Genomic DNA, 26736 nt, shown 5'->3' on the forward strand with positions numbered 1-26736 from the left:
TATTAATTGAATATTCAATTTTTGGAATATGCTCTAATGTCTAAAATAGTAAATGTACCATTAATATTTGGTATTTTGCGGCTTGGTTTCTGTGAAGCTGAAATCTGTTGTTTGTATTTTATTTTGTTTTTATTATGTATGTACCCTTGTATATCGCCTAGGCCTTGTTAAGTGTTAGGCGATTAATAAATTTTAATAAATGAAAATGAAATGAAATGCATGTACAAACTCCCATATGCAACCCTAAACTTCCTCTTCCTCCATTACTTCAATTCGCCTCTCATCCCTTACCTACTAGCACCATTTCCCTCCACATCTGTCCCAAGCATGCCCAAAATGCATCACAAGAGATGACTGCAACCATCTTTTCTAGCAGGTCACCCCAGTTCCTGCCATCCTTAAGTCTGTCTCCCCCAAAACCAATACCTATGCCAACATTTAGGTTCCCTTCTGTGTCCTATTAAATTTAGTAATTTCCACAGCCACCAACATTAGTGAGGCTTCTGTAAAACATCTGGCCTCCCCATATTCAGTAGCCTTGGTCTTAACCATACAAGTCACTCTAGCCCTGCTAGAAGCCCAGTGCTGTTGAACCACTGAAATAAATGGTTGTAACCAATGCCCTGTGCAGGTTACCCCAATACTTTGAGACCCGATGCAATCATACTATTACTGTTATTTATTATGATAAAGAAATATGACAAAATAAATTATTTTCCTGAAATGGTACAGCCCAGAAAAAGTATCTTTCTTCTTTTATTTAAAAAAAAAAAAAAAAAAAATAGAAGAGGGTAATTTTAAAACAACTGCGCGCGTACCCACATACACAGATGCATGGACGAGTTCACTCATGCTCATGCATTTTATATCATGTACGCAACTGCACACGTACCATATAAAATATGCATAAATCTACCCAACAACATGTTCGCGTATCTAAAAGATATATAGCATGTAATGTTGAACATAGCAGGATAAATAGCATTTTTACACTTATCCGCCTATATTTTTCAGACTTACTCAAAGAAGTTAAAATTTATCATCTTAAGTGGAGCAAATCTGCTCTATTCACATAGTTGTGCTCCTAATTTTAATCATTTACATGAGAAGATTTAACTGGCATAGTTTTCTTAGCAATTGTTGGCTTTTACATATGTAATTCTTCAAATTTTATAAAATGCGTGCGAGAAGGAAATTACCAGTTTCATCAAATTGTTCACCAGTTTGCCCAGTCCATCTGCAGCTTGGAAACACCCTTCCAGCTCTTCAGCATGAAGTAACTCTAGGTCACCTAGACCTCTCACCCATTCATTTTTTCACTTTTAAGATGTTTATGATCATTTGCACCACATACTGAGCAGCAGTATATACATGCACACATGAAACTTGCGTGCATCACTTTGGCAGGTTTTAAAATTGCAACTTACGTTTATAAATGTTGGCCCCGTCCAGAAATAACCCAAACTCCCCCTTTTTTTTTACAAGTATTCTGTTGCTTACGTGCATCCTTTCCCACGTTTACATACACAATCCCCTGGGCAATATTCAAAAGTCCATTTGTGTGCATAAAACTGAATTTTATGCACGTAAATGGTTTTGAAAATAAGGCCCTAAGAGTTTAACATAAACAAGGTTTATATATTAGCGCCATGATAGTTCAATTTTTTTTTCAGTAGAAATTGCCAAATGCTGAAATATATAGAATTTAGTGTAGTAGCATATCACTTAGACCACTGATGCCAAATTGAAAGCATCAAGCAGATTAACAATTAGAATCTGAATTCTGTATGGGTTCCTATACTATATGGATTCTTATAGGGAAGGCCCTGCTAACAATGGTTCTATGTTTACAAAAGGGGCATGGTGAACAAACTCTTCATTAATATCTAATTAAGGAAAGGCATTTTTTAAAAGCAAATGGCCACCCCTAATGTTCACTGAAAAGAACAGATGTCCACAATGATTTCATTGCATTTACTATTTTATAATAAACACTAACTTAAAGAAAAGGTATTGCAGAGAAGTCACAAGTTCTGCTTATTCTTGACCACTAACATGCTGTGGTTTGTGATGGCACAATTGCTTTTGTGATTCCTACTATAGCAGGGGTGCAAAAACTTTTGGGCCTGAGAGCAATATTGTGGGGGGATTAATGAAGGAGCTTGGTGTCCCCCACACACACGCAGATCGAAGAAGTGAGAGGAAATCCCCCCCCACAGAAGTCCGACAGCGACATCACTTCTTGACTGCCAATGGGCTGGGATCCCTCTCAGTACTGCAGGCCGGATGGAAACCTCCCTGGGTCTGGATGTAGCCTAGGTGCAGTAGTTGTCCCACCCCTGTATTATACCTTACTGAACTACAATATGACTCAAGGTGTACCACCACAGGAGACACATTGTCCCTCTAAAATTTCTCCATGCTGCATACTGGGCAGTGCACACTTTTTCCATTCCTAGCACTACAGGGTTTTTTTCTCTCTCTCTTTATCCCTCCTGAAAAATACCTCAGAGTTCAAAATGAATTAAGACAGCTCTGAAACAGAATAATTTTTATTTGATTTTAACACCAAATAAGAAATTAAAGCAGCAACATTCATTCTTCAGAACTCAAGACAGTACACTACAATGATATTTTATTGAAAATAGAGAAACTGATCAACTAGTAAATGAACAATACTCCAGTAAGACTTTTCACAAGTCCTGAATACATTTCTAAATATCATACTACAGTTTACCAAAGTAAGTGATTGGAAACGTTAGCTGATGTGAGAAAAACTCTGAGCATAAAAAGAACCAACAAAAGTTTGTACTGATTATTTGAACCGAGGATGGATTCAGATATACATTTCTTGTGACCCCCGTTATCTACCACAAAACAGGACAGGTTGAATGCACAGTTAAACAAAGAAGTAAGAGACGCCAGAATAATAACATGGTTAACAAAGATAATATGCTTACCAGCTCCCATCCACCACATCAAAAAGTTTTCCTCCGATGGGTATTTGGTTACGTATATCTTCCGAGCCAAAAAGGGGCTCCAGATACAGACAGGCCATTTGAACTCTCAGCTAGGATTCCAAAATCTCATTCATACACCACTAAGCAGGAAGCAAAGAAAAAAAAACCATCAAAAGAAAAGAAAATAATTACGCTTAGTTATTTTAACTATTGCTAAAAAGCAATGCAACACGAATATCATGTTATGCCGTCTTGCAAATCACCCACACATCAGATATCGAAAAACAAATGTGCTTTTAAGGGGTACAAAACCTTGCATTCTTACAAGGTTCAGAAAAGCATTCTCTTCTCTGTGTTCTGTTCTACTTCTGGAAGCACAGCAGAGACTGAGCCAGCACAGCTGCCTCTTTGTGCGTCTCACTTGGATGATTCACTCTCTTGCCGGGTGACTGTGTCTATTGCATTGGGGCTCATATAATAAAAACCAAAGTGAAATCAATTTAACATAAAAAGAACTTTTTTTTTTATTTTCTCCTTAATATTCTAGAAAGCGCTGGTGGCAAGGCAAAGTTTGGAAAGCCATTGAAGCATAAATCACATTGGGTGGTGAAAACTGAGATGTGGGCTGGAGATGAAATCTAAAAGCTAATTAAATTCAACAAGGGCCTCTCAAAAGGCAACATACCAACTTAGCCTCCCATGCTAATATTTCTTTTTCAAAGGGTGCAATAAATGGAGATCCTTTCATGGTTGTACTTTTCACAATGTGATCCTCTAGCAAAACCTGAAATGGGGGGTGGGGGGGGGGGGGAAGGCAGAGAAAAAAAAAAGATTAGATGCACGGATTACAGTACTGAATGGATGCCAATGGCAAGATAAAAAGAATAGATAAGTTAGGGCTTCTGAGGAACTAAATTTGAAGCCAACCAGCAAAACGGATTGAACCTTATTACCTCTAGTGACTGAGAAATTCCCCAGATGGTTGAATGTAATTTGAAAAGGTCAGAAAAAAAATTTCCTGCACAGCATTATTGCTTCATGGTTTAAGGGTGTACATTTGTGGGATGCCAAGTCTAATCATTTTTATTGACTTTCCCCAGCGCAGAGATAGACAGACATGCAGGGAGGCAAGACAGAGAGAGATAAGATAGATCGCCTATCTTTCTCTCCCCCCCATTCAGAGCCTCTTACAGTTTTATGCAGTGTTTTAATTGAACAATCTGAGTTTGTCCTTTGCTTTCAGTCTGAGGCTACAAGTGAACTTTCTTAAGGAAAGCTGCTAGGGGATGAAGGGGGGTGGATGGGGAGAGAAAAGATAGGAAAGGTAACGCATCTTATGGGGAAAAAAATGGCTATAATAATTCATTGCTAACTGACCTTTGAGCATCTTACGCTGTGCACATGGCTTTTGAAATACAAAATTGAGTCCTAATGTCCTATGACTTACAGAGTAAAGCTTTTGGCGGTTATTTGAGAATATTCTTTGAGTTAACAGTTTGATGTCTTAAGAGGAAAACATGGCAAATAAGTAAAAGGAAAAAATTAAAAGTACAGCATTCTTATCATTCGTGAACCGTTCTTTTAAAATTACACCTTTAATCGGGTCAAGCATTTTACATTTTCCTTGTCATGCATACTGCACAAGAAGCTTATTCCACTTGAAATACAGCTCAATATCCTTTTCCTGTTCATCACTGTAGCAACTTTTGCTTCTGGGCAAAGATACAGCGCTGTGTGTGAAGGAGTAGTTTAGTGGTTAAAGCAGCAGCCTATGAAGTCAGAGTTCAAATCCCACCACTGTTCCTTGTTTCCTAGGGCAAGTCAATTCACCTTCCACCGCCATAACTACAAACTTAAGGCCTGATTTACTAAGGCTTTTCTTCCATTCTGTGTCTAAGGGAAAACAAAGCTTAGTGAATGAAGCCCTTAGAATGTAAGCCCTCTAGGGATAGGGAACTACCTATAGTATCTGAATGTAATCTTCTTTGAAGTGGAACATAAATAAAGAATTGTTATTATCACTTTGAAGTAAGATTTGTAGTCCATATTCTAGGCTCATACAAGATATCTCTATACAACTCACAAAAGCCACAATACATTTAGATGCTTGAGAAAGGAGTATGGGACTGACTTGGCCCCTGATTTTTTTTTTTATTCTGGAAACCAGTATTTGGTGATCTTTTTGCAAGTATGGGCGAAAAAATATAATGTGTAAAGAGAACCGCTTTCATGCGGTCAACTATTTTGCATATTGACTATTTCATGTGCTTTGACCCAAAGTGTTATATCGTTATTGAACATGTGGTGGATAGACCAAAATAGGGTAGAACAGTTTTTTCCAACCCCTTCCTGGAGGCACACCTAACCAGTTGGATTTTCAGGAAATCCATAATGAATATGCATGAGATAGATTTGCATACCCTAGGTCTCCAATGTATGCAGAGCTATCTCATGCATATTTATTATGGATATCATAAAAACCCAACTGTGCCTACAGAAGAGAGTTGGGAAAACACTTGGGCAGAACTTTTTTTGCAGGTGAACAGCTGTAAAGTTAGACTGCAAGCTCTGCTCCAGATCTTTGAAAGCAAGTAAATTTGCATTTTCCTTGGTATTTGCATGCTCATTTTCAGGGATAGCATTGATTTTACATTCTTAAAAAAAATTGTTTCTCTTTTCACAGTCTAGCACTCTCTAACAAAACATCCTGCAGGAAATAAAAGCAGACTTTTTAGAAGGACACTTGAACATTGCTTTCGGTGTACTGAAATGCAATTTCAATTTCTCTTTTTCCCAGGATGGCATCAGGTTCTGTACTTCTATCGTTATTTAGCGTGCTGTACAGTAGGAACTGTCAACTCATCTGGATTTGGCTTCCTCTATTTCCTCCAAATGCATTCCATTTATTCGAAAGATCAAAATGCATTACTTTCACTTCAGGACATCACAGACGAAATACATACAATACCCAAAGCAGAATGAGAGAGAGAGAGAGAGAGAGAGAGAGAGAGAGAGAGAGGGAGGGAGGGAATTCCTTGCCATTGAAGGGAAGGTCTGAACAAAAGAGCAGACCCATCAGCCTAAAACGGCAATTTCACTTGTATTCCTAAAAATATTAAACATTGTTGTACTGGTATTGCTATTTTAAAAGGAAAGATACAGAATGAGTTCGTAATGCATATGCCTCAAATGATTACTCAGTCCTCCCCCCTTATCACTACTATTCTTTCATTTATTTTCATTTTTTTTTTTATTTTAAGGATGATTCAGTCTACATTTTTTTCTACTTTGATTTATGAATATCATAAAAGAGTGATAGAATTGGACTCCTGCTGCAAAATAAATGCAACAAGCAATCAAATGCCTGCAAGCTTTCCTGCTGCACTAGCCACACAAAATTATTCCCTGTCTTAATTAGTCAGAAATGAGAGTGGGAGTGAAAAGGAAGGAGGTAAATGGATTAGAATCTATTTCCAGCTCATGAATGTTGGGTCCTGACCATAACAGACCTCAAGACCATAACGTCATGTATTCAACAATGTCGGTATTGTTGCTTCAGAGGAGAACACATACCTTCACACTGAGGGATGAATCCCTTCTGCAACCAGAAAACTAATGGAATAGGAGCCCTATTCAATTCAGCTCAAAGTCATGAATCAGTATTAGTATCTTTTATTATCTCCCTGTTGCCATGCTCATCCTTTTAATCTACTGAAAGTACGGTTAAGTTAGTATTGCTGAAGGCACAGTTAGCTTAATACTGTGATTGAAAGGACATAATTGAAGAAATGCAAATCGTATGAAATTCTCCAGCATAATTTAAAAAGAAGGAGGAGGAGATGTGAGTGAGACCTTTTATTATCCATGAAGGAGATTTCATTTCATGGGAAGATTGGCAAACTTTCAATCTAAAGAGCTTTAAGACATCTCTCTCCCTCCTGTGAGCTCGAACTTATCATTTTTATAAAATTCCTTGGCAGAAGAAGGAAGGGGCTGAATTATCATCCCAATTTTTCACTTGCCAATTGGGAGTTTTGAAAGTTCCCTAAGCACATGCTTACTAAAACTCACTGCCATAGTCTCTGTACAATCAGTCAGATGTGTATGTGCAGTTCACAGTGGTCTTGAGTCCTACATCCAAAAACCACCAAGATATCTGGCACTGATACCTAAGCTGTCAGTTTCTGAAGAGATACCAAACATTAAAGGGCCTATGTACTAAACATTTTTTTCCATAGACAGAAAATGGGAAATACAATTTAGTACATCTGACCCAAAATGAAAAACTATGCAGTACATCTGTTGCCAAATGGGCACAGAAACATTACTACCTCACTTTGGGGCTCGTTTACTAAACAGTTTTCCCATAGACACAGAATGGGAGAAAACCTTTAGTAAATCAGGCCCTTTGTGAGGAACATTGCCATGCTAGTTCTGGTTCAGTTGATACCATAGAAGATGTCAAAGTTTAGTACTGTAAATATGTCACAAACACTGTGATCACTTTACTGCTACTTGCTCTTTTATAAACTGAGAAAGTGGGCCACCTCAACAGACAGCTGCTCATTGATGAAAGAGGTAATTTAGCAAGGAGCAGGTGAGAGGATCAACAAAAGTTCTTTTCTGCTCGTATGACAAACCAGTAACTGCTAAAACAATATAATCTTCCTCCCTCGAACTTCTTGTCCCTAAATGTTGGTCTATGTCTGAAGAAATTGCCCCAGATAATTTGAGCATACTAGTTACAGTCTTTTTTCAAATTTCAGACTAATGAACCATCTTTTCATCAATCATATGGTACAGGAAAGAATCAGCTATATCTACACAGATCTGACTGCATTCACCGTTAAACTCCCCATGTCTTATTTAATGAAAATACTAACCGTATCTAAGGCTAACTAGACCTCACTATAAAATATTTAGATTGTGGAATCTCCCAGCAATGGAAGAGTCCAGGGGTGTTTACCCATTTATTGAGTGATAACAATCCATCTCTTACAGAATGGGTCAATCATCCAAATCTATAAAGGCGACTGCATGAGTCACTAAAGGAGACTGTTGACCTAATAGCTGGAGAAAGGCAGCACATGGCTCTGCTTTCTGTGGCTCCGGGAGAGAACAGGGCAGATTGCCTTATCTCTCCACTGAGAAAGTGTTATTTTATTTCTCATATTGGTTGGAGTGGGTTCCAGGAGGAGCTCAGCAAGCGATGCTCGGCAGCATTTCTGTCCCAAGCCCAAAGTAAGGAGGAGACTCATCTGGGAGGCTGTGAAACCAACCAGGTATTTCTATATTATCTAACTGAGAAAAGAGGATTCAGCAGTTCTTATTAGAGTTCTATTGCAAACAGAGGCCTATCGGGACTAAGGGAAATCCAAGTTTTCCTGTGAAGTCTACTCAAAGTGCATGAGAATCTGTAGTTTGGGGATATAAAGTTTGGAAGTATGAGCCTGATATTAAAAAAAAAAAAAAAAAAAAAAAACAAAAAAACTTAGCTGGATAAATCGGACTTATCCAGCTAAGTGGTGCCGCTGAATATCTAGCTGTGGTCAGCAGGTGACACTTAGCTGGATAAGTGGCTTATCCGGCTAAGTTTAGCCAGATAACTCAGGGGTGGGGAATGGGCAGATTGGGGAAGAGTCTAACTCACAGTCTATAGAGTCTATAGAGATTCCAAAGTTAGCTGGATAAACTGAAGATAGCTGGGTATATTCAGTAGCATGGCCATGCTGCTGCATATCCCAGTTAAATTAACAGGATAAGTGTATCTGGCTAACTTCCTGAGAAGCAGAGCAGCTGAATATGGACCCCAGAATTGTCTTCATTTTTACAATGTTTCAGTGATTTTTGTTGGAGGACTGATAGCAGGTGGTCAAGGTCCAGCCCAGGCAGCAAGGGATTAACATATCCTAGCTATGCCATAGTCAGGGCTATCAGGGCTCAGCAATCAAGTTAGAAATGAGGGACCTATAGAATTACCTACCCATGTGGGGGGTAGATAGTCCACTCTTCATGAGGTCACCTTGAAAGAGGTTGAACTCATGATTGAGAATCTGAAATCAACATTTTGTTAGATCCCTTCCTCTTTAATAGTGAAGAGGCTTATGGACTGAAGCTTTGAATAGGTTCGATGGATAGTGAATAAACAGTTGTTAGGAGGGCATGTTCCTGCTCAGCTGAAAATGGTTCCAAAGAATTTGTCCATTACTTCAATACAAATAAATCTTCATCCAGTCTCCCATTTGCCTACCTTAGGTTAAGGTTTTGGAAAAATGTGTATTAAAAGAATTGAATGAATACATAGAAGAACATGATATATTGGATCAACAGCAGTACGATTTTCGAAAAGCTCACAGTACTGACATTTCTGCTTTTCTTGCTAGATTTGCTCTATCGTATGATGGATAGTGGTAAGTCAAGTGCTTTAATACATTACATATATCAGCCACTTTCTACACTGTTGATCACAAGCAGTTAGTTCATAGATTCTGTCAAGTAGATTTGGAGGAAATGTCCTGCAGTGATTTCGATCATTTTTAAAAGATAGAAAACAACAAATTCAAATTGGTGACACATCTTCTACTTTGCTCAATATAAAATAGGGTGTTCCACAGGGATCAGTCCTGTCCTCTATTTTATTCAATGTCTACCTGCATCCATTAAGTTCCATTTTAAAGGCTATTGGTGTCCTGTCGATGGCAGGGGTGGAAGGGAAATAGAACAAAAAACGTCACTTACAAGGGACAAGAGTAACAGATAAGTATGGGGGAGGGGGGGGGGGAAGTGAAAGCTTGCTGGGCAGACTGGATGGACCGTTTGGTCTTCTTCTGCCATCATTTCTATGTTTCTATATGATATACAGTTTCTTATTCTAGGTGCTGATAATGGTTCATTTTCTGTGGATGTATTTCAAAGATGTTCTGAAACCTTAAGTCAATGGTTGAGCAATAATAAACTGGTATTTAATTTGCAAAAGACCACACTACTATTGGTAGGCAAGAACCCTCCAGTCCAAGCTCAGACATCTGTGGTTTATAATGATGTGACAATGCTTATTATGTTTGAAGTCAGAGATCTAGGGGTTATTTTAGATTCTCATTTGAGTTTCTGGCCTCATATTAAGAATGTTGCTAAACCTGCTTTTTTTAAACTCAAAGTGTTGAGGCCTTTAAAATTTGTATTGTCAAGGGAACTTTTTAGATCTATGTTATAGTCTGTGGTATATGGTCAGCTGGATTATTGCAAAATGTCTTACATGGATCTTGCAACTTATACAGCATGATTTTGCTAGATTGTAAACTGGTAATAAGGCGTGGGAGCATATATCACCTTTGTTATAAAAGAGCTGCACTGATTGCCTATGAAGTGGCAAGCACAATTTAACATTTTGGATATTGCTTATAAACTTCTTTATTCTGAATCTAAATTCATGCTGGGCTGATACATTATCTGTACTCCCGCATGTATTTTTAAGGTTTGTCCATTCAATACTTCTGGTAGTGCCAGACCCCCATACATTTAAGCTTCAGCAGTCATATGATAGGACATTTTCTCATAAAGTTCTGACTTTCTGGAATGCACTTCCTGTAGATTTGAGAGATGAGAGAGATATAAAAAATTTTAGAAATAAATTGAAGGCCTTATATTTTATAGAAGCTTTCTTGTAATTCCAGTTTTGACCATACATTACTTGCTACTGATTTGTCTGTTGTATTGATTATTGTATTTGTCTTGTTGTGTTTTAAGTGGTTTTTAGACTTTTATGAATGTTTTATCTTGTTATCCGCACTGAATGAAAATATTGGAAGGAGTAAAATATAAAAATTTGTAAATAATAAAATAAATCAGGGTCTACCCCGGATGGAAGGCATGTACCTGGAGAGGCTAGGCCCAAGGCATAATGGGGGAGTGCAGGGGCTGGATAGGAACCAGGAGAGAAGCTTGGATCAGAAATGCTGGAACTAGATTGTAAGGCAGGGACACTGGGGCAAGATACCAAGACAAGTATACTGGAATAAGATTGCATTGGATAAGAGATTAGAGGCCAGAGGACCAGAGCTTCCTCACAGCAGATGGCAAGAAGGTTGGTTGGACCAGCACTGTGTGCTTTCCGGGAGTGTCTTATATGATAGTCTCAGTTTGGGACCCAGTGCTGGTCCAATTGGACTGCTGCAGAGATGTGTCTAGCTCTCCCTACTATAGTAGGTAAAAATGCTAGGAATCCCTGCAACTCTGATGGCTATGAGTTCAAACCTTGTTGACCCTGACAGAATGCCCCCCCTCCCCCCAGTAGGTGGACTCTAGACAACCCCAAAGGCCTTGTTCAAGATCCAAATTAGAGAGATACAGTCCAGAACAGACATGGGGCAATACTTTTACAGGCTGGAATCAGGAGCAGTTGCAGTTTCTGGAGCAAATGGAACTATATAGAGAACTGATACTGAATTCACTGGTGGAGAAGCAGACACTGGAGCTATAGAGACAGACAGAGCTGGATTCATTGATGCAGGAGCTGGAGCCAAAACTATAGAGACTGCCAACTTCACTAGTATAAGGACTGGAATTTAAGGAGCAGCTGACATGAATGTCCCTGGTATAAGAGCAGACACTAGAGCTGTAAGGATAGCTGGTACTGACCTCACTGGTACAGGTGAGCACCTCCTGTAGTTGCAAATTCATACAAGGGAAAGACAGAGGCAGAGGGGTTGTGGTTAGTGCAGTTAGTGTAGCTGGGTTTAAAAAAGGTTTGGATAAGTTCTTGGAGGAGAAGTCCTTTACCTGCTTTTGACTTAGAAAATAGCCACTGCTATTACTAGCATCAGTAGCATGGGATAGACTTAGTTTTTGGGTACTTGCCAGGTTTTTATGGCCTGGATTGGCCACTGTTGGAAACAGGATGCTGGGCTTGATGGATCCTTGGTCTGACCCAGTATGGCATGTTCTTATGCAGACACAGATGGAATAGTGCAAGGCAAAGTCAAAAGCTGGTTGCATAGGCAAACATTTCTGCAGATCAGGATCCACAAAAGGCTTGAGCCAAGCTCCCCCAAAGTTTCTGGGTAGTCTTCAAGGAGAGGACAGCCACTCTCTAGCAAGGGGCAAGTCCAACTTAAAGTCTTTTCTGATAGTAGGAGAATAAACAAGGCCACCTTAGCCTCATCACTGGGGTAGTAATGAGGACATTTCTGGAGCAAGACACAGGATTGCTCCCTGAACTTATGGAACTTTCCTTGAGTACCATCAAAGTGAATTGGGAACTGCCTGCAACAATCCCAATGGCTTGGTGCAAGAGTCTCTTGGAAAGCTGAAATCATCGAAGGAGTGAGCTACCTCTTGGAAGTCATAGCAGGAGTAGCAGGTGCTGCTTGGAACAGTCACAGGAGAAGCTGGCTCATCTAGGAATGGAGTCATTGGAGTAGTTAGAACAGCTTTCATTTGTACAGGAACTGAGGTTGCTGGAACAGCTGGAATCACCTGTGCACAGGCTGAGGCTGCTAGGACAGCTGGAATCGCTAGTACATGCGCTGAAGCTTCTGGCACATCCTGAAGTGGAGTCTGTGAAACTGCTGGCACAACCTCGAATGGAGTCTGTTGCAGTCTGGAATGCTTTTGCTGGCACAGCCTGGAATAAAGTCTTTGAATTTGCTGGTACAGCCTGGAAAAGGAAAATCCTGTCTCATTTATTTAGCTATTTTACTTGAGGTATAAAATAAAAATGAAAGGGCCAGCCTTGTGGTTTAAGGCTGCACTGTGAAAATGCAGAACCCAGATTCAGGTCCCCTGTACATCAGGGCCAGGTGGGCTTCAGCGCATCATGAATGAATTATGCTTAGGTCTGGGGAGGGAGGGGCGATAGGGGCTGCTACGATGGCAGCACCCAACATCCAATGAATGGCACTGAAGCTATGCCTCAGGACTTGTGACGGTTTGCAGAGCTACCCAAGTATGCTGTGTGGAAGGGGTGCTTGAAAATGGAGGACAAAAAGGAGAAAAAGCATAAATAAATAATATTTTTAAAAAATTAGTAGAATAAATTAAAATACTTTAGAGCTACAAATAAAATCAAATATTTAAAAAAGTTTGCAGCGCCATTGTATAAGTAAAGAGGTGTATAATCCTTTCACTTAGGTATATGATCCTCCCACTGGATTGAGGTTGTCAAGAGTAATGAGCGGACTGTATCAATTGCTAAGTCTCTCCCCTTTAGGAGAGGCCACAATGGTTTAGTCCTGGCTATTTGTCAGAGACTGTACAGAAAATTCTAGTGAGAGAGTTTGCAGTGAGAGAAGAAGGTTAGTCTTCTATCTCTCCAAAGGAATTTAAAGAAAGGGGAAGCTTGCCTTCTGTCCTTGGTATCTCTGACTTCTTGTCAGGGCTGATGGAAACCCTAGAAAACCTAGGCAGTCATCTAGAGCATCACATTTTCAGAGGTGGTACTCCTGCTTCTTCCCTTCAGAACGGGCCTAAAACAGGAAGTCATAACACAAGGGTCCATACAGACAGGAAAGAGGAGGAGAAGAAGAAGTTTCCCTCCAGCACTCCTAATTCCTCCCCCATCGGGAATGACTGGGATGGCTGATAAGCACCCAGATCTCAGTTTTGCTTCCCAGAGGTTCCACCAACATCTTAAGCCAGATCTGGGCCCCTGGCTTTCCACAAAGAGAGAGGCTGAGACAGGTTAGAGCTACGAGGACGGCACATCATGCCTCCATTGTCTGGTGCATTAGGCTCAAGGGCTGAAGCTGGTTTCTTGGGCAGATCACGCAGCAGGCTGCCCTGCTCCCAGACAGAAACAGGTGATCATGAGGGAGAGAGGTATTTGAGCAAGTGTGCGCACGTGTATGCATGTGTGTATATGCATGTGTGAGAGTATAAATGAGTGTGTGCTTGTGTCTATTTGTGAAAGCATAAGTGTGTGCAAGTGTGAGCAGTGTGTACATTTGTTTGAGCGTGTGTGTTAGGGAATGTATGTATGTGAGCATTAGGGATGTGAATTGCTTCCGGAATCGGTTCTGGTTTCGGCATCGTGGACCAGCGGGAAATCTTCGTTTCCTGTGGTTCAGATGGGGGGGGGGGGTTTGGCTGCCTGAGCCTAACCCCCCCCCCCCCCGACCCTTTAAATCTAATTATTTATCATCTCCCACCCTCCCGACCCCCAAAAACTTTCCTAAAGTGTCTGGTGGTCCAGCGGGGGTCCCGGCGCCATCTTAAAAAATGGCACGGGCCATCCATTGCTCCTACCATGTGATAGGGGCTGGCCAATGGCACCGATAGCCCCTGTCACATTTAATTTAATTTAGCTAAATTAAAAAGCCTAACCCGCCAACACCACAGAGATCCAACCCAAAAAACCTGCTCTCTTACCCATCTCTTTACCCTCTAAGAGATCTCTTACATCTCCAACCAACTGTCCATACTTTCTCAACAACATCAACTGTTATAATGTTAAGAAATTAAGTTGTGAATGTCATACCATGTTATTTATTTAACAGTTTTTTTTATACCGACCTTCATAGTAAATAACCATATCGGATCGGTTTACATTTAACAAAGGAAAAACTGGGGTAACAATTCTGGTAAACAATAGATAACAATAGAAAGGAATAAGTCAAAGTTACAATCAACAAGGAATCGAAACTTGGAGGCTTTAAACAAGCTGGAAGAAAGGTAAAGGCAGTTAAATAATTATAAAGTGATATGTTATAATGTTATATTATTAAAGCACTTTGTTGCTGCAGTTCCTTCAATGTTACAATGTTAAAATGTAATGATAATATGACCTGTTGTCACACTATCACTCAAGTTATCATGTAAACTAATGTGATACCCATGCTTGAATGTCGGTATAAAAAAATAAATAAAATAAATATTTAGACTTAGCTGGATAAATTATATTCAGGTATATTCAGCAGTGTGGCTACGGTGCTGAATTTCTTAAATTAGCCAAATAAGTTTATCTGGCTAACTTCCCTAGATGGCTAGGTTCTGAATATCTACTACCTCATTAGTTTTAATTATTGGTTATTTGATGTGTCTGCTGTTTGGGAAATGTTTAAAAATTTGTATGGTTTTAATTATTGAATGTTATTCTATTTGTTAACAGTTTTGAAATATTTATTCTTATTATTGGTATGTTTTACTATTATGATTAATGTTTTATATTACTTAATTTTACAGTATGATGTTTTATGAGAAATGGTATGTGGTGAGGGATGGTAGTGGTGGGGGGTGTATGCAAGGCTATAAGGTTTGCCTAAGGCACATAATACCTTGCACCAGCTCTGGTTCCTGTACTGAGTATAGAAGGCCACACAGCAACACTGTGATGAAGCAGCAGTTCCTGAGTGATCTAGCAGCGAAGTGGAGATTATCTCTGTTCTGAGGGGGTAAACCTCTCACTCTAGGTCTGTCTATCATGGGGAGAAACTACCCTTATCTGAGTTCTTGTGTATGAATGAATATCTATGCAAGAGTAGTAAGAAGTATGTGTCAAATGCCTATCCAGAGATACCAGTCATGTGAAATGAAAGAGGAAAAATAATAGAGCTGCCCATTCGGTGCTCTAATCCAGGAGCCCAAAATACTCAAGAGGTGAGGCGATGAAGTAAAAAGGAGACAGATTCAAACATTTGGAGAAACAGATACCAAAATGAGCCTTAATCTCAGGAAAAAGAGTAAAGGGAAAAAGAGAGGAATAACTGGCAGGAAAAAGGAGATGATGATACCCTTATACAGGTCCCTGGTGAGGTTTCATCTGGAGTATCATGTTCAGTTCTGGAGCTTGCATCTCAAAAAGGATAGAAACAGGATGGAGATGATCAAGAAAAGAGCAACCAACATGGTGTGGGATTGGTATCGGAAGACTTATGAGAAGAGGTTGAAGGATCTAAATATGTATACACTGGAAAAGAGAAGGTGTAGGGTAGATATGATACTGAACTTCAGATACCTGAAAAGATTTTATTAATGCACACACTTTGTACCTTTTCTGCTGGAAAGGAATTAATAAAACTAGAAACCAATGTCATGACATATTTCTTCATGGAGATGATGGTAGATATCTGGAATGTCCTTCCAGAGGAGGTGGTGAATACAAAACCAGTCAAAATAATTCAAAAAAGGCAAGGGATAATCCCTAAAGGCTAGAGGATGAAAATGAAGAAAAGCATGCATGGGGGATAACTTGCTGATGCAGTAGTTACTATTCTTAGCAGAAGGCATGGAGATTACTACCCTTAACCAATAAGCCTTGATGCTTTTAATGCAACTGTGACATTGTTCTCCGCTTTGATGGCAGGGGGAAGAGGGAAACTGGATTCAGAGAACCACCAATGAGGGCCCTGACTTTTATGTTCTGGGTATTAATAAGCATGGGAGTAACCTGCATGAAGCAGCAATTATTACTCTTAACAGAAGGCATGGGAATTACTACCCTTAACAAATAAGTCTTGATACTTGGACACAACTGCAATACCACTCTACATTTAGACAGTGGGGGTGGGGGAGAGGAATTGGATTCAGAAGACAATCATCATGGGCCTTGACTTTTATAGTCTGTTGTACTAATAACAGACATTTGACTGCAGCCTGCCACCAGCCACTGCCTGCTCCCGGAAACACTTGACAGCCACCTGCCCATGACCCTGCTATCCAAGGACCTTCTTTTCGTCCATCAGCAGAGACCCCACCTAAGACCTGCAGGACCCAGCACCCAAACATTCAACCTGAAGGGAATGAGGGCTGGTATAGGCAAAGCTCCAGCTGGGTCTCTACTTCGTCCTGGTCCACCTGCTGACGATGGAAACCTGCAGGGCTCCTCTCTGCAGGTTGTGCCAATCCTGCCTCAGCCTAAGGGCCCACAAACACAATAGTTATCATAAGGCTTGGGGATAATTGCATGGAGCGGCAGTTACTAACCTTAACAGTAACATGGAATAATCTGCACAAAGCAGCAATTACTACTATAAGAAGCTTGCTGGGCAGACTAGAAGGAACATTTGGTCCTTTTCTGCCACCACTATTATTTTACTATATGTATATATAGTATATCCTAGGAGGTTGCAAAGACATGGATCAGAAATCCCTTTTTACAAAGTCAGTAACTGCTCTTGGATTTTCTACTACAACTAATACTACTTATTTTTGAAGTGCTATTAGACATACGCAGTGCTGTAGAGATACAAAACTGAGAGACTGAAATCACTTTTTAGTTTGTGAATTTGAAGGACTGTTTGACAAATACTTTTATTTGTTGTGACAACAGAACCTTGTGCTCATTGCCCTTTGGTTCTATGCCAGCTAAATCCCTTGGACCATGATGGTAATACTTCCTCCACTGGAGAATCCACACCCTAGTTTACAGGTCTGAGTTGAGACTGAACCCTGGTATTGAGTGGTATGACCTGAGGGATTCTAGTTTATGAGGAACCTGGGAGCCCCAACTGGGTGTATAATGGTGCCTGAACTCTCTGAAGAGCAATTACATCCTTCCACAAAGGGTAGCAGGGACTACATACATAAGAAATATAATACATTTTTAGTCTTATGACAGGGTAGATTCAATCTAACCACTGACTTAACTAGAATTAACTTCTTCCAAGTAAATCTTGAAAAAAATGAAAGTAATTAAAATATTACTCATACTTATGCTGAACTAAGGTGAATAATCTTTTACACTAGTTTAAGAATAAAATATACAGTAGCTAATTAAAAAATCCAATAATAAGTTTAGATTGTATGAGAAATCTGTTGATTTTCCATTTTTTTGAAAAAGTCACTCTTGTCTACTAGACATATACTCTACCTGTATATTGTCCACGGCTGCTAGAATATGTTTTCTTCTGTCTTTGTAAGTTGAAAAAGCAAATATTGCTTACCTGCAACAGGTGTTCTCACAGGACAGCAGGATGTTAGTCCTCACACATGTCTGACAACACAGGATGGAGCCCAATCACGGAACATTTTTGTCAAAGTTTCTAGAACTTTGACTGGCACCTACTGGGCATGCCCAGCATGGCACTAAACCTGCAGCCAGCAGGGGTCCCCCTTCAGTCTTGTTTAAAGCTACAGGAAGTGCCGAAAAATAAAATAAGAAAATGCACCCAACACCGTGGGGTGGCGGGCGGGTTTCGTGAGGACTAACATTCTGCTGTCCTGTGAGAACACCTGTTACAGGTAAGCAACATTTGCTTTCTCACAGGACAAGCAGGATGGTAGTCCTCACATATGGGTGAATACCAAGCTGAGGATGTCCGAGAAATGCACTAAATGTACCAAAGACATGCAACAGGCACAAGGACTGGGGTGTAATTTGGTAGAGGGCATCCTGAACCCTAACGGGCAGGCGGAAGGGTGTTGGTACGTCAAGTTGTAAAAAGGTTGTGCAAGACAGATTGGCCGAAGATGGAATCTTGTCATCCGGCCTTGTTTAAGCAATAATGGGCTGTAAAGGTATGAAGAGAACTCCAGGTAGCAGCCCTGCAAATGTCAGGAAGCGGCACCGAGCGTTGGTGTGCTACTGAAGTCGCCATGGCCCTCACAGAGTGTGCTTTAACACGGTCTTGAAGCGGAATGCCTGCTTGCTGATAGCAAAAGGATATGCAGTCCGCTAGCCAGGAGGAGAGAGTCTGCTTACCCACAGGCTGCCCCAATTTGATGGAATGGAAAGAGACAAACAATTGAGTGCTTTTCCTGTGGGCAGCTGTACGGTCTAGATAGAATGCTAGAGCACGTTTACAATCAAGGGTATGCAGAGCCTGTTCTACTGGATTGGAGTGGGGCTGGGAAAGAAGGTAGGTAGTATAATGGATTGATTAATGTGAAACTCCGATACTACCTTAGGTAAGAACTTAGGGTGAGTGCGGAGTACTGCCCGGTCCTGCAGAAGTTTAGTGTAAGGTGGATAGGTAACTAGGGCCTGTAACTCACTAACTCTGCAAGCAGATGTGATTGCCAAAAGAAAAATCACTTTCCATGTGAGATAGCGAAGATCACAGGATTGGGGAGGCTCGAATGGTGGTTTCATGAGCCGACCCAAAACCAGATTGAGGTCCCAAGAAGGGGCCGGAAGATGCAGCGGCGGCTTGAGGTGAAGCAAGCCCTTCAGAAAACGTGTTACCAGGGGTTGTACTAAAATAGGAACACCCCCGACACCTTTATGGAAGGCAGCTACCGCACTGACATGCATTCTGATGGAAGAAGTTTTAAGACCTGATTCTGACAAGTGCCAGAGATAGTCCAGAAACTTCGTGATGGAACAGGTAAAAGGATCAAGGGATTGAGAAGAACACCATGACTTAAACCTATTCCATTTGTAGAGGTAAGCCTTTCTCATGGAAGGCTTCCGAAAAGCAATCAGGACACGGGAAACTGGCTCTGAAAGGTTAAGTGGCTGAAGAATTAACCTTTCAACATCCAGGCCATCAGGGACAAAGCTTGAAGATTGGGGTGGCATAGGCACCCATTGTACTGAGTGTTCAGAAGTGGGTCCTTTCCCAAGGGAATGTGCCTGCGAATGGAGAGATCTTGAAGAATTGGAAACCACACTTGGCGAGGCCAGTGAGGTGCTATCAGGATCATGCATCCCTTGTCCTGACGTAGCTTCACGAGAGTCTTCGAGAGAAGTGGAAGTGGAGGGAATGCATATAAGAGACCGGTTGCCCATGAGAGGGAGAACGCGTCTCTTGGCTGTGAGTGTTGGCTGCGAGTGAGAGAGCAAAAGTTCTTTACTTTGCGGGTTTGAGGTGACGCAAAGAGGTCTATATGAGGATAACACCAACGTTGGAATATTGAATCCGCTACTGTGGGATTGAGAGACCACTCGTGTGGCTGAAAGGTGTGACTCAGCTTGTCCGCCAATACATTGTCCACTCCCGACAAGTAGGTGGCCTTGAGGTACATCGAGTGGGAGAGGGCATCCACCCAAATCTGTGCAGCTTCCTGACACAGTAGGTAGGAGCCCGACCCTCCCTGTTTGTTGATGTATCACATGGCCACCTGGTTGTCCATCTGAATCAGGATGACCTGGTTGGAAAGGTGATCCTGAAACACCCTGAGAGCATATCAGATTGCTCTCAGCTCCAGGAAATTGATTTGGTGTTTGGCTTCCTCTGGAGACCAAGCTCCTTGTGTCTGCAAATTAGCGACATGAGCTCCCCAGCCGAGGTTGGAAGCATCGGTGTTGAGAATTATTTGAGGGTCTAGAGCCTGGAAGGGTAGGCCTTGGAGGAGATTGATCTGATTTTTCCACCAGGCTAGAGACTGACGAAGTGGGTCGGTGATATGGACAATGGTCGATAGAGGATGGACGGACTGAGTCCATTGTGACCTTAGAGTCCACTGCATGACTCTCATGACCAAGTGGGCCATTGGGGTAACCTGTACTGAGGACGCCATGTGTCCCAGCAGGATGAGGAAGTGGTGTGCAGTTGAGCGGTGCTGAGACTGAAGCTGGTGTGCGAGAGAAATGAGAGTGAGAGCTCGCTGTCGAGGCAGAAATGCCTTTGCTTGAAAAGTTTCCAAGCCTGCCCCTATGAAGGACAAAGTTTGAGATGGGACTAAGCAGGATTTCTCTTAATTGATGATAAATCCTAGCGAAATCAGAGTGTGCAGGATAAAATGTAGGGACGACAGAGCAGCTTGCTGAGTGGGAGCCCTGATCAACTAATCATCTAGATAGGGGTAGACATGAACACCTTGAGTCCTGAGGAAGGCTGCTACTACTACGAGACACTTGGTGAAGACTCGTGGTGCAGATGCCAGGCCGTATGGTAGCACTTGGTACTGATAGTGCTTGGGGCCTACAGAAATCTCAGGAATCTGTGATGAGATGGACTTATCGCAATGTGTGTGTACGCGTCCAGGAGGTCTAGAGAGCAGAGCCAGTCTCCCCTTTGGAGAAGAGGAAGGAGGGAACCCAAGGTTACCATCTTGAATGTTTCTCGGTAGAGGTACTTGTTGAGGGCACGTAGGTCCAGAATTGGACGAACGCCACCTGATTTTTGGGGGATTAGAAAGTACCGGGAATAGAATCCTAGGCCTTGTTGGGAGTAGCGCACTGGTTCTATTGCTCTGGACTGGAGGAGGAGGAGGGAAATCTCCTGTTCCAGGAGTGGTGAGTGGTCGGATGTTCCCCACATCAGCCGAGGTGGGGAGTCCGGTGAGATGGAGAAATAGTTCAGGTGATAACTTTGAGAGATTATAGCAAGGACCCACTGGTCTGAGGTGATTGAGTGCCACCTGTTGTTGAAATGCACAAATGACCTCCCACTGGTATCTGAGGCAGTGGAAGCTGGCTGCTTCTCTCTATGTAGGAGTCAAAAGTCGGAAGCAGGGCCCTGCTAAGGAGCTGCTTGTGGCTTTTGTTTACGAGGTTGACGAGACTGGGTCTTTTGGAAAGGTCTCTTAGATCGACCCCTAGACTGAGGTGGATATGATTTCTTTGGATGGAGGAATGACTTTTTAGTATCCTTCCTGAATGGCAGTTTGGAGGAATACTCAGAGGGCATCAGAGAGAGCTGGGGAAGGGTCTCATGATGCTCCTTGAGTTCTGCCACCATCCGCTGAATCTGTTCGCCAAACAGATTGTCTTCTATGCAGGGCAGATCAGATAATCTGTCTTGTACCTCAGGGCGCAAGTTGGAAGACTTAAGCCAGGCCCATCTTCTTGCCGAAATAGCAGTTGCAGACACCCTGGAAGCGGTGTCAAAGATTATCATAAGAGGATCTTATTTCATGCTTCCCTGCCTTAAAACCCTTGTGTACCAGGGTTTGAAGCTGTTCCTGGAATTGCTGAAGCAGGAACTCTGCAAAGTCCTGTATCTGCTTGAATAAGACCCTGTTGTACTGGGTCATATACAGCAGGTAAGAGGCGATCCGAGCGATGAGCACTGATCCCTGGAAGACAAGCTGGCCAATGGCATCTAGGAATTTCTGTTCCTTACCTGGGGGAAAGGAAGAGTGGGGTTTTGATCTTTTTGCCTTCTTTTGGGCAGATTCTACAACCACAGATTGGTGATCCAGCTGAGGTTTCTGGAAACCTGGGGCTGACTGGACCAAATAAGTGGTATCAGCTTTTCTGTTGACTGGAGCAACAGAACCAGGGTGTTTCCACAGTTCTTTGAGGAGATCCAAAAGAACCTGGTGAATAGGGATGGAGGTTATTTCCTTGGCAGCATCCAGGAATTGTAACAGCTTCATTTGATGCCTGTCATCTTGTTCAGTCTGCAATTGGAAGGGAACCAATTCGGACATTTCCTTCACAAAATTTATGAAGGATAGGTCCTCCGGAGAACGCTTCCTGCTTTCAGTAGGAGAAGGTGGCGATGGCAAGTCATCGGTGACTTGAGAAGAGTTGTCGGTCCAGGTGTCATAGGGATCAGCACCTGCCCCTCTAGGAACCTGAGAAGGATGGGACGATGGTATTCCTGAAGGTCCCGGTCTAGGCTCTGAAGGCGGCGAGGGAAGAACTGGAGGCACCGATGAAGGCATCGAGGGTACCGGTGCAGGCATCGAGGGCATCGATGGATGGAATGGTGGTGTCGATGGGCACATCAGCATCGATGGTTGAGGCATCAGCAGGACTCCCGATGGCAGAATGTGGAACGGTGTTTCTCCTCCCCATGACAGAGCAAGCGGGGAAGGCACCGGAGCCATCGGTGACCCAGGATACATCCGTGGAAAAGCGGCTATGAGCGCTTCCATCTTCGAGAGCAGCGGTGCCAACGCTGCCGGAATGGGATCGATGGTCGGTTCTGCAACCGGCACCGATTTCGGCGCCGGGGGACCTTGGAGTCTGCCTTATCGATGGCCTCCTGAACCATCCAGTCCAGTTCTTCACGGAGACCTGGAGCAAGCAGCCCCAGCTACGGAAGGGAAGAAGGAGGCAGAGGCATAGCCGGAGGGACCACCGTTAAAGATGGAGTCGCGGCTCCCGATACCCGTCCGGTTGAGGGTTGCCTTGGTGACCCAGTCACAGAAAGTGTCGATGCCTTTTCTGGACGGGGTTTCTTCGATGGCGGCTCGGACGTGGCGAGGTCAATGATTTTCCTTCCTCGATGGTCTGAGACTTCCAGTGTCAATGCTGATGTTTGTCTCTATGATCCCCTCAATCCTGAGGGGGGGTAGAGGTAGTAGAAGGCCGAGAAGTCATCAACGCTGGGCGCTCACCGGTCGGTGGCCGATACTGGCGCGAAGTGGACGATGCTGGTTCAGATGACGTCAATGCAATAGACGGCATCGGGGTTTGAGAATGGAAGAGAAGTTCCATTTTCTCCATTCTGGCCTTGTGACCTTTAGGTGTCATTAAGGCACATTTGGTGCAGGTCAAGACATCATGCTCGCACCCAAGACACATTACACAGACTTTATGAGGGTCTGTTATGGACATGGTGCGAGTACAGTCCGGGCACCGACGGAACCCTGACGCCATGGCCTTTGAAAAAATGCAGTACAGTCGACGGCCAGTAGGCTGCGAGGGCCAAACTTAACAGGAATCGACCGAAAATGGGTAAAAACTTACCGGAGTACCGCAGAGTCAAAAATTCGAAGGAGGGACCCCTTTGGGGTATGAAAGTTTTTAGCAATTCCGTGAGGAAAATTCCTGTCAGGAATCTCTGTGGAGCTCCTTAACCCGCGTGGCTACTGCTGCGCGGAAAAAAAGAAGACTGAAGGGGGACCCCTGTTGGCTGCAGGTTTAGTGCCATGCTGGGCATGCCCAGTAGGTGCCAGTCAAAGTTGTAGAAACTTTGACAAAAGTGTTCCGTGATTGGGCTCCATCCTGTGATGTCACCCATATGTGAGGACTACCATCCTGCTTGTCCTTGCGAAATTAAAATAAACATTTCCCCAATCTTCTTCCATTTTATTAAGGGTTTTCTCCAGAGCATATTCTTTACTAGCCTGGCAGCTAATTTGATTTAAATCTTTCAAGTATTTTTCAAGGCCAAGATGTAAAACCTCCAAGAGTGAATGAAGATCCTTCCTGGGGGACAATGTTCAACCCAACCTAGAAATAGGAAAAAAAAAACCCCATAAAATGGAAATAACTTGTGGATTTTCAGAAATAATTTATCAGAATCTTTAGAGTTGAAAACTCAGAATATTAACAAGTGACATTTTATAAAATAATAATATTCACTCATCACATAACAAATCTTATTTGGGCTTATATGAAGTTTACAGGCATTTAGTACCAATATATACAAAAAGACAATAAAAATGTAAAGTATGCCAGGAGAAATAAAAAATGATAATTTACATTCTTGAGATCTATCCTTTTTATATTAGCATTGTTCTGCTCTCAGAACAAACTTATAATTATTAATAATTATGCACTGATACACTGATACACAAAATAATCTTACAATATGAACAGGTGTACTTTACAATCCTTGCAAAGCTGATTAAATTTTAAAAGCCTATGCAATGAGTTGTATTGTATTTTCAAAATTGATCCAAGGGAAAACTAGAGAGTTAACTCAGTAATGAGGTGCAGCTTGGTTATATTGCCCACCATAATGGTTATACAAAAAGGCAGACGGCCAGGAGTCAAACGCCTTCTGCCATCAGAGAAATAATGATCTCTACTAGCACTGACAAAAAATATCAATGTGCATGAGAAAATAGATGTGTGAAAATAGTGTAAAAGAAATAGATTTTTTTCTCAACACTGTAAAGATTTCAGAGTGCAAATTCTGCATTCTGACTAGTCCATCAACATATCACATCTCAACACAAATGAGGGATATCTCGCATAAACAGAACTCTGTACGGATTTCCTGCTACTTTAATTTATTACTAAACAACCAACTAAACCTTCTGCTGTTCTATCATTAAAAACAGGCTAAAGTACAATCTGGAGACTTCTAGTAAAATAAAAGACTTTCATATTGATCTTTTATGCACCTAATAAGGACAGTTCAGATCTCAATTCATTTCAAATTGGACATTGCTGGACTGATTAGAGCCTTATACATCTCTTGTTTCTTCAAAGCACATACAAGAAAACTATTTGGGGACTGCAGTACAGATTTCATTTGTCTTTCACTCAAATGAGCCGGAGAGATCATTCTATTCGAGTTTCAAATGCACTTACCCAAATGCATTTGAAACTCAAATTGAATCTACTGTATTTCAAAGGCATTTGAGGAATAAATAAACAGACTGCACACTAGCTGACAGTAATTAGTATAATTTCTGAGCTTTTGGTGAGATTGTGCTAAACCCCAAAAGCAAAGCAGACTCCCCACTGAGTTGCAACTCTCACTTTTCACAGTATATACAATAAACTCTGTGCCAGCCCAGTGGCTCAATGCCAAATGGAGAGACCCCAGTTCGAGTCCCAGATAGGGCCTCTCTCACCCTGGATTGGCTGGGGACGCTGTGGAGGTAGTGTCCACAGCTCCCGGGGGAGGAGGGTGTCATAGTCACCCAATAACGGCGACAAACGGTGGCAGAATTTAAAGCCCATAATACAGAAAGTCTGGAAGGATCCCTGATGCAAGGCTTTCCAGCTTCAGAACAGTTGCTACAATGAGCAGACTAGAAATAGCAAGGGGGGGGGGGGGGGGAGGGGAGAAGATCTATTAAAATATGGGAAAAATTTGCCAAGCAGTTCTGCATGAAGGCTCATGGAGCCAGAATCCCAGCACTGGTTTTGACTGAGCTGGAAGAAAAAAAAAGGAGGAACCACCACCAGGTCAAAAAAAAAAAAAAAGGTGCCTCCTAAGATGTCCATACTCTTCTAACAGTACTTCAGATCCTCTACAGTACCCTCAAGAATGGCATGTTCACTACTATAACTGTTTCACTACTTTGTGAACACCTCTTTCCTCACATCTGCCTTTGTCCACCATGATTTCATGTGGGCTGCACAACAATACAGGAGCTAGCCAGGTATGATAGGTTAGTGTAGTATATATAGCCCCCCCCCCCAAAAAAAAACAAAACAAAAAAAACCTACATATTCCTAGGGACAAACTGCAGGTATATAAAGTTACCAAAACCATACTCCATCACTTACATGAGAAACCTGAAGCTTTTTAAGTCTGCACTATAGGAAATTACATGGCCTCACAGAGAACATAAGAACATTTTTATTGCAAAAGTTGTCAAGAGCTTTATGGCATCATGACTGGCTTTACCACATGCTAGGGACATGCATTTGTTTAGAACAAATGGGCAATGGAAAGCGAATCAGTCACTTTTTTTTTTTTTTTTTACTCAAAATGAATGAATGGTGTTTCTGAAAAACCCAAAAATTGTTTGGGTTTATTTCGGAAAATAGCGTGCACTATTTCCCAATGACATGTGCCATTTGTGAATAGTGCATGCTGTTTTCCAAAATCAATTGGCAAGAAATATAAAAAAAATAAAAGGGCAAAAAATGTCCCAAATACAAATTGAACAAAATGAAACAAAATAATTGCGCACATCCCTACCACATGCAATGTAAAGGTCAGGGTTAACAAGTTCAAATATTCTTCAAATTTTAAATCTGTTTATGTGATAGAATACCTAGTAATCTCATTATTCAAAACTATTACTTATTCTATTTATCCATTCTCATGTTAAGAAAAGTAATTCAATAAATTTTTGGCCAAATATTAAAATCAGGGGCTGTTATAATATTAATTTTGCTAGTGCTCTGCTAGACAATATTAATGCTTTTTTATTATGTATCTTGCAATAGCATAACATACATATGGTGAGAACCTTTTCCATATTCTCACCAAGCATGACATTAAATAACTGAATACTTGAAATGTGTTCATTAGTA

General features: G+C 41.7%; 1 pseudogene; it reads right to left on the bottom strand.

Moving 5' to 3' along the window:
* The window catches only part of LOC115089436, a 1328227-nt pseudogene that overhangs the window by 1022085 nt on the left and 279406 nt on the right, over nt 1-26736 (bottom strand).

The sequence above is a fragment of the Rhinatrema bivittatum genome, chromosome 4 (genome assembly GCF_901001135.1).
Source record: "Rhinatrema bivittatum chromosome 4, aRhiBiv1.1, whole genome shotgun sequence".
NCBI classification, from domain to species: domain Eukaryota; kingdom Metazoa; phylum Chordata; class Amphibia; order Gymnophiona; family Rhinatrematidae; genus Rhinatrema; species Rhinatrema bivittatum.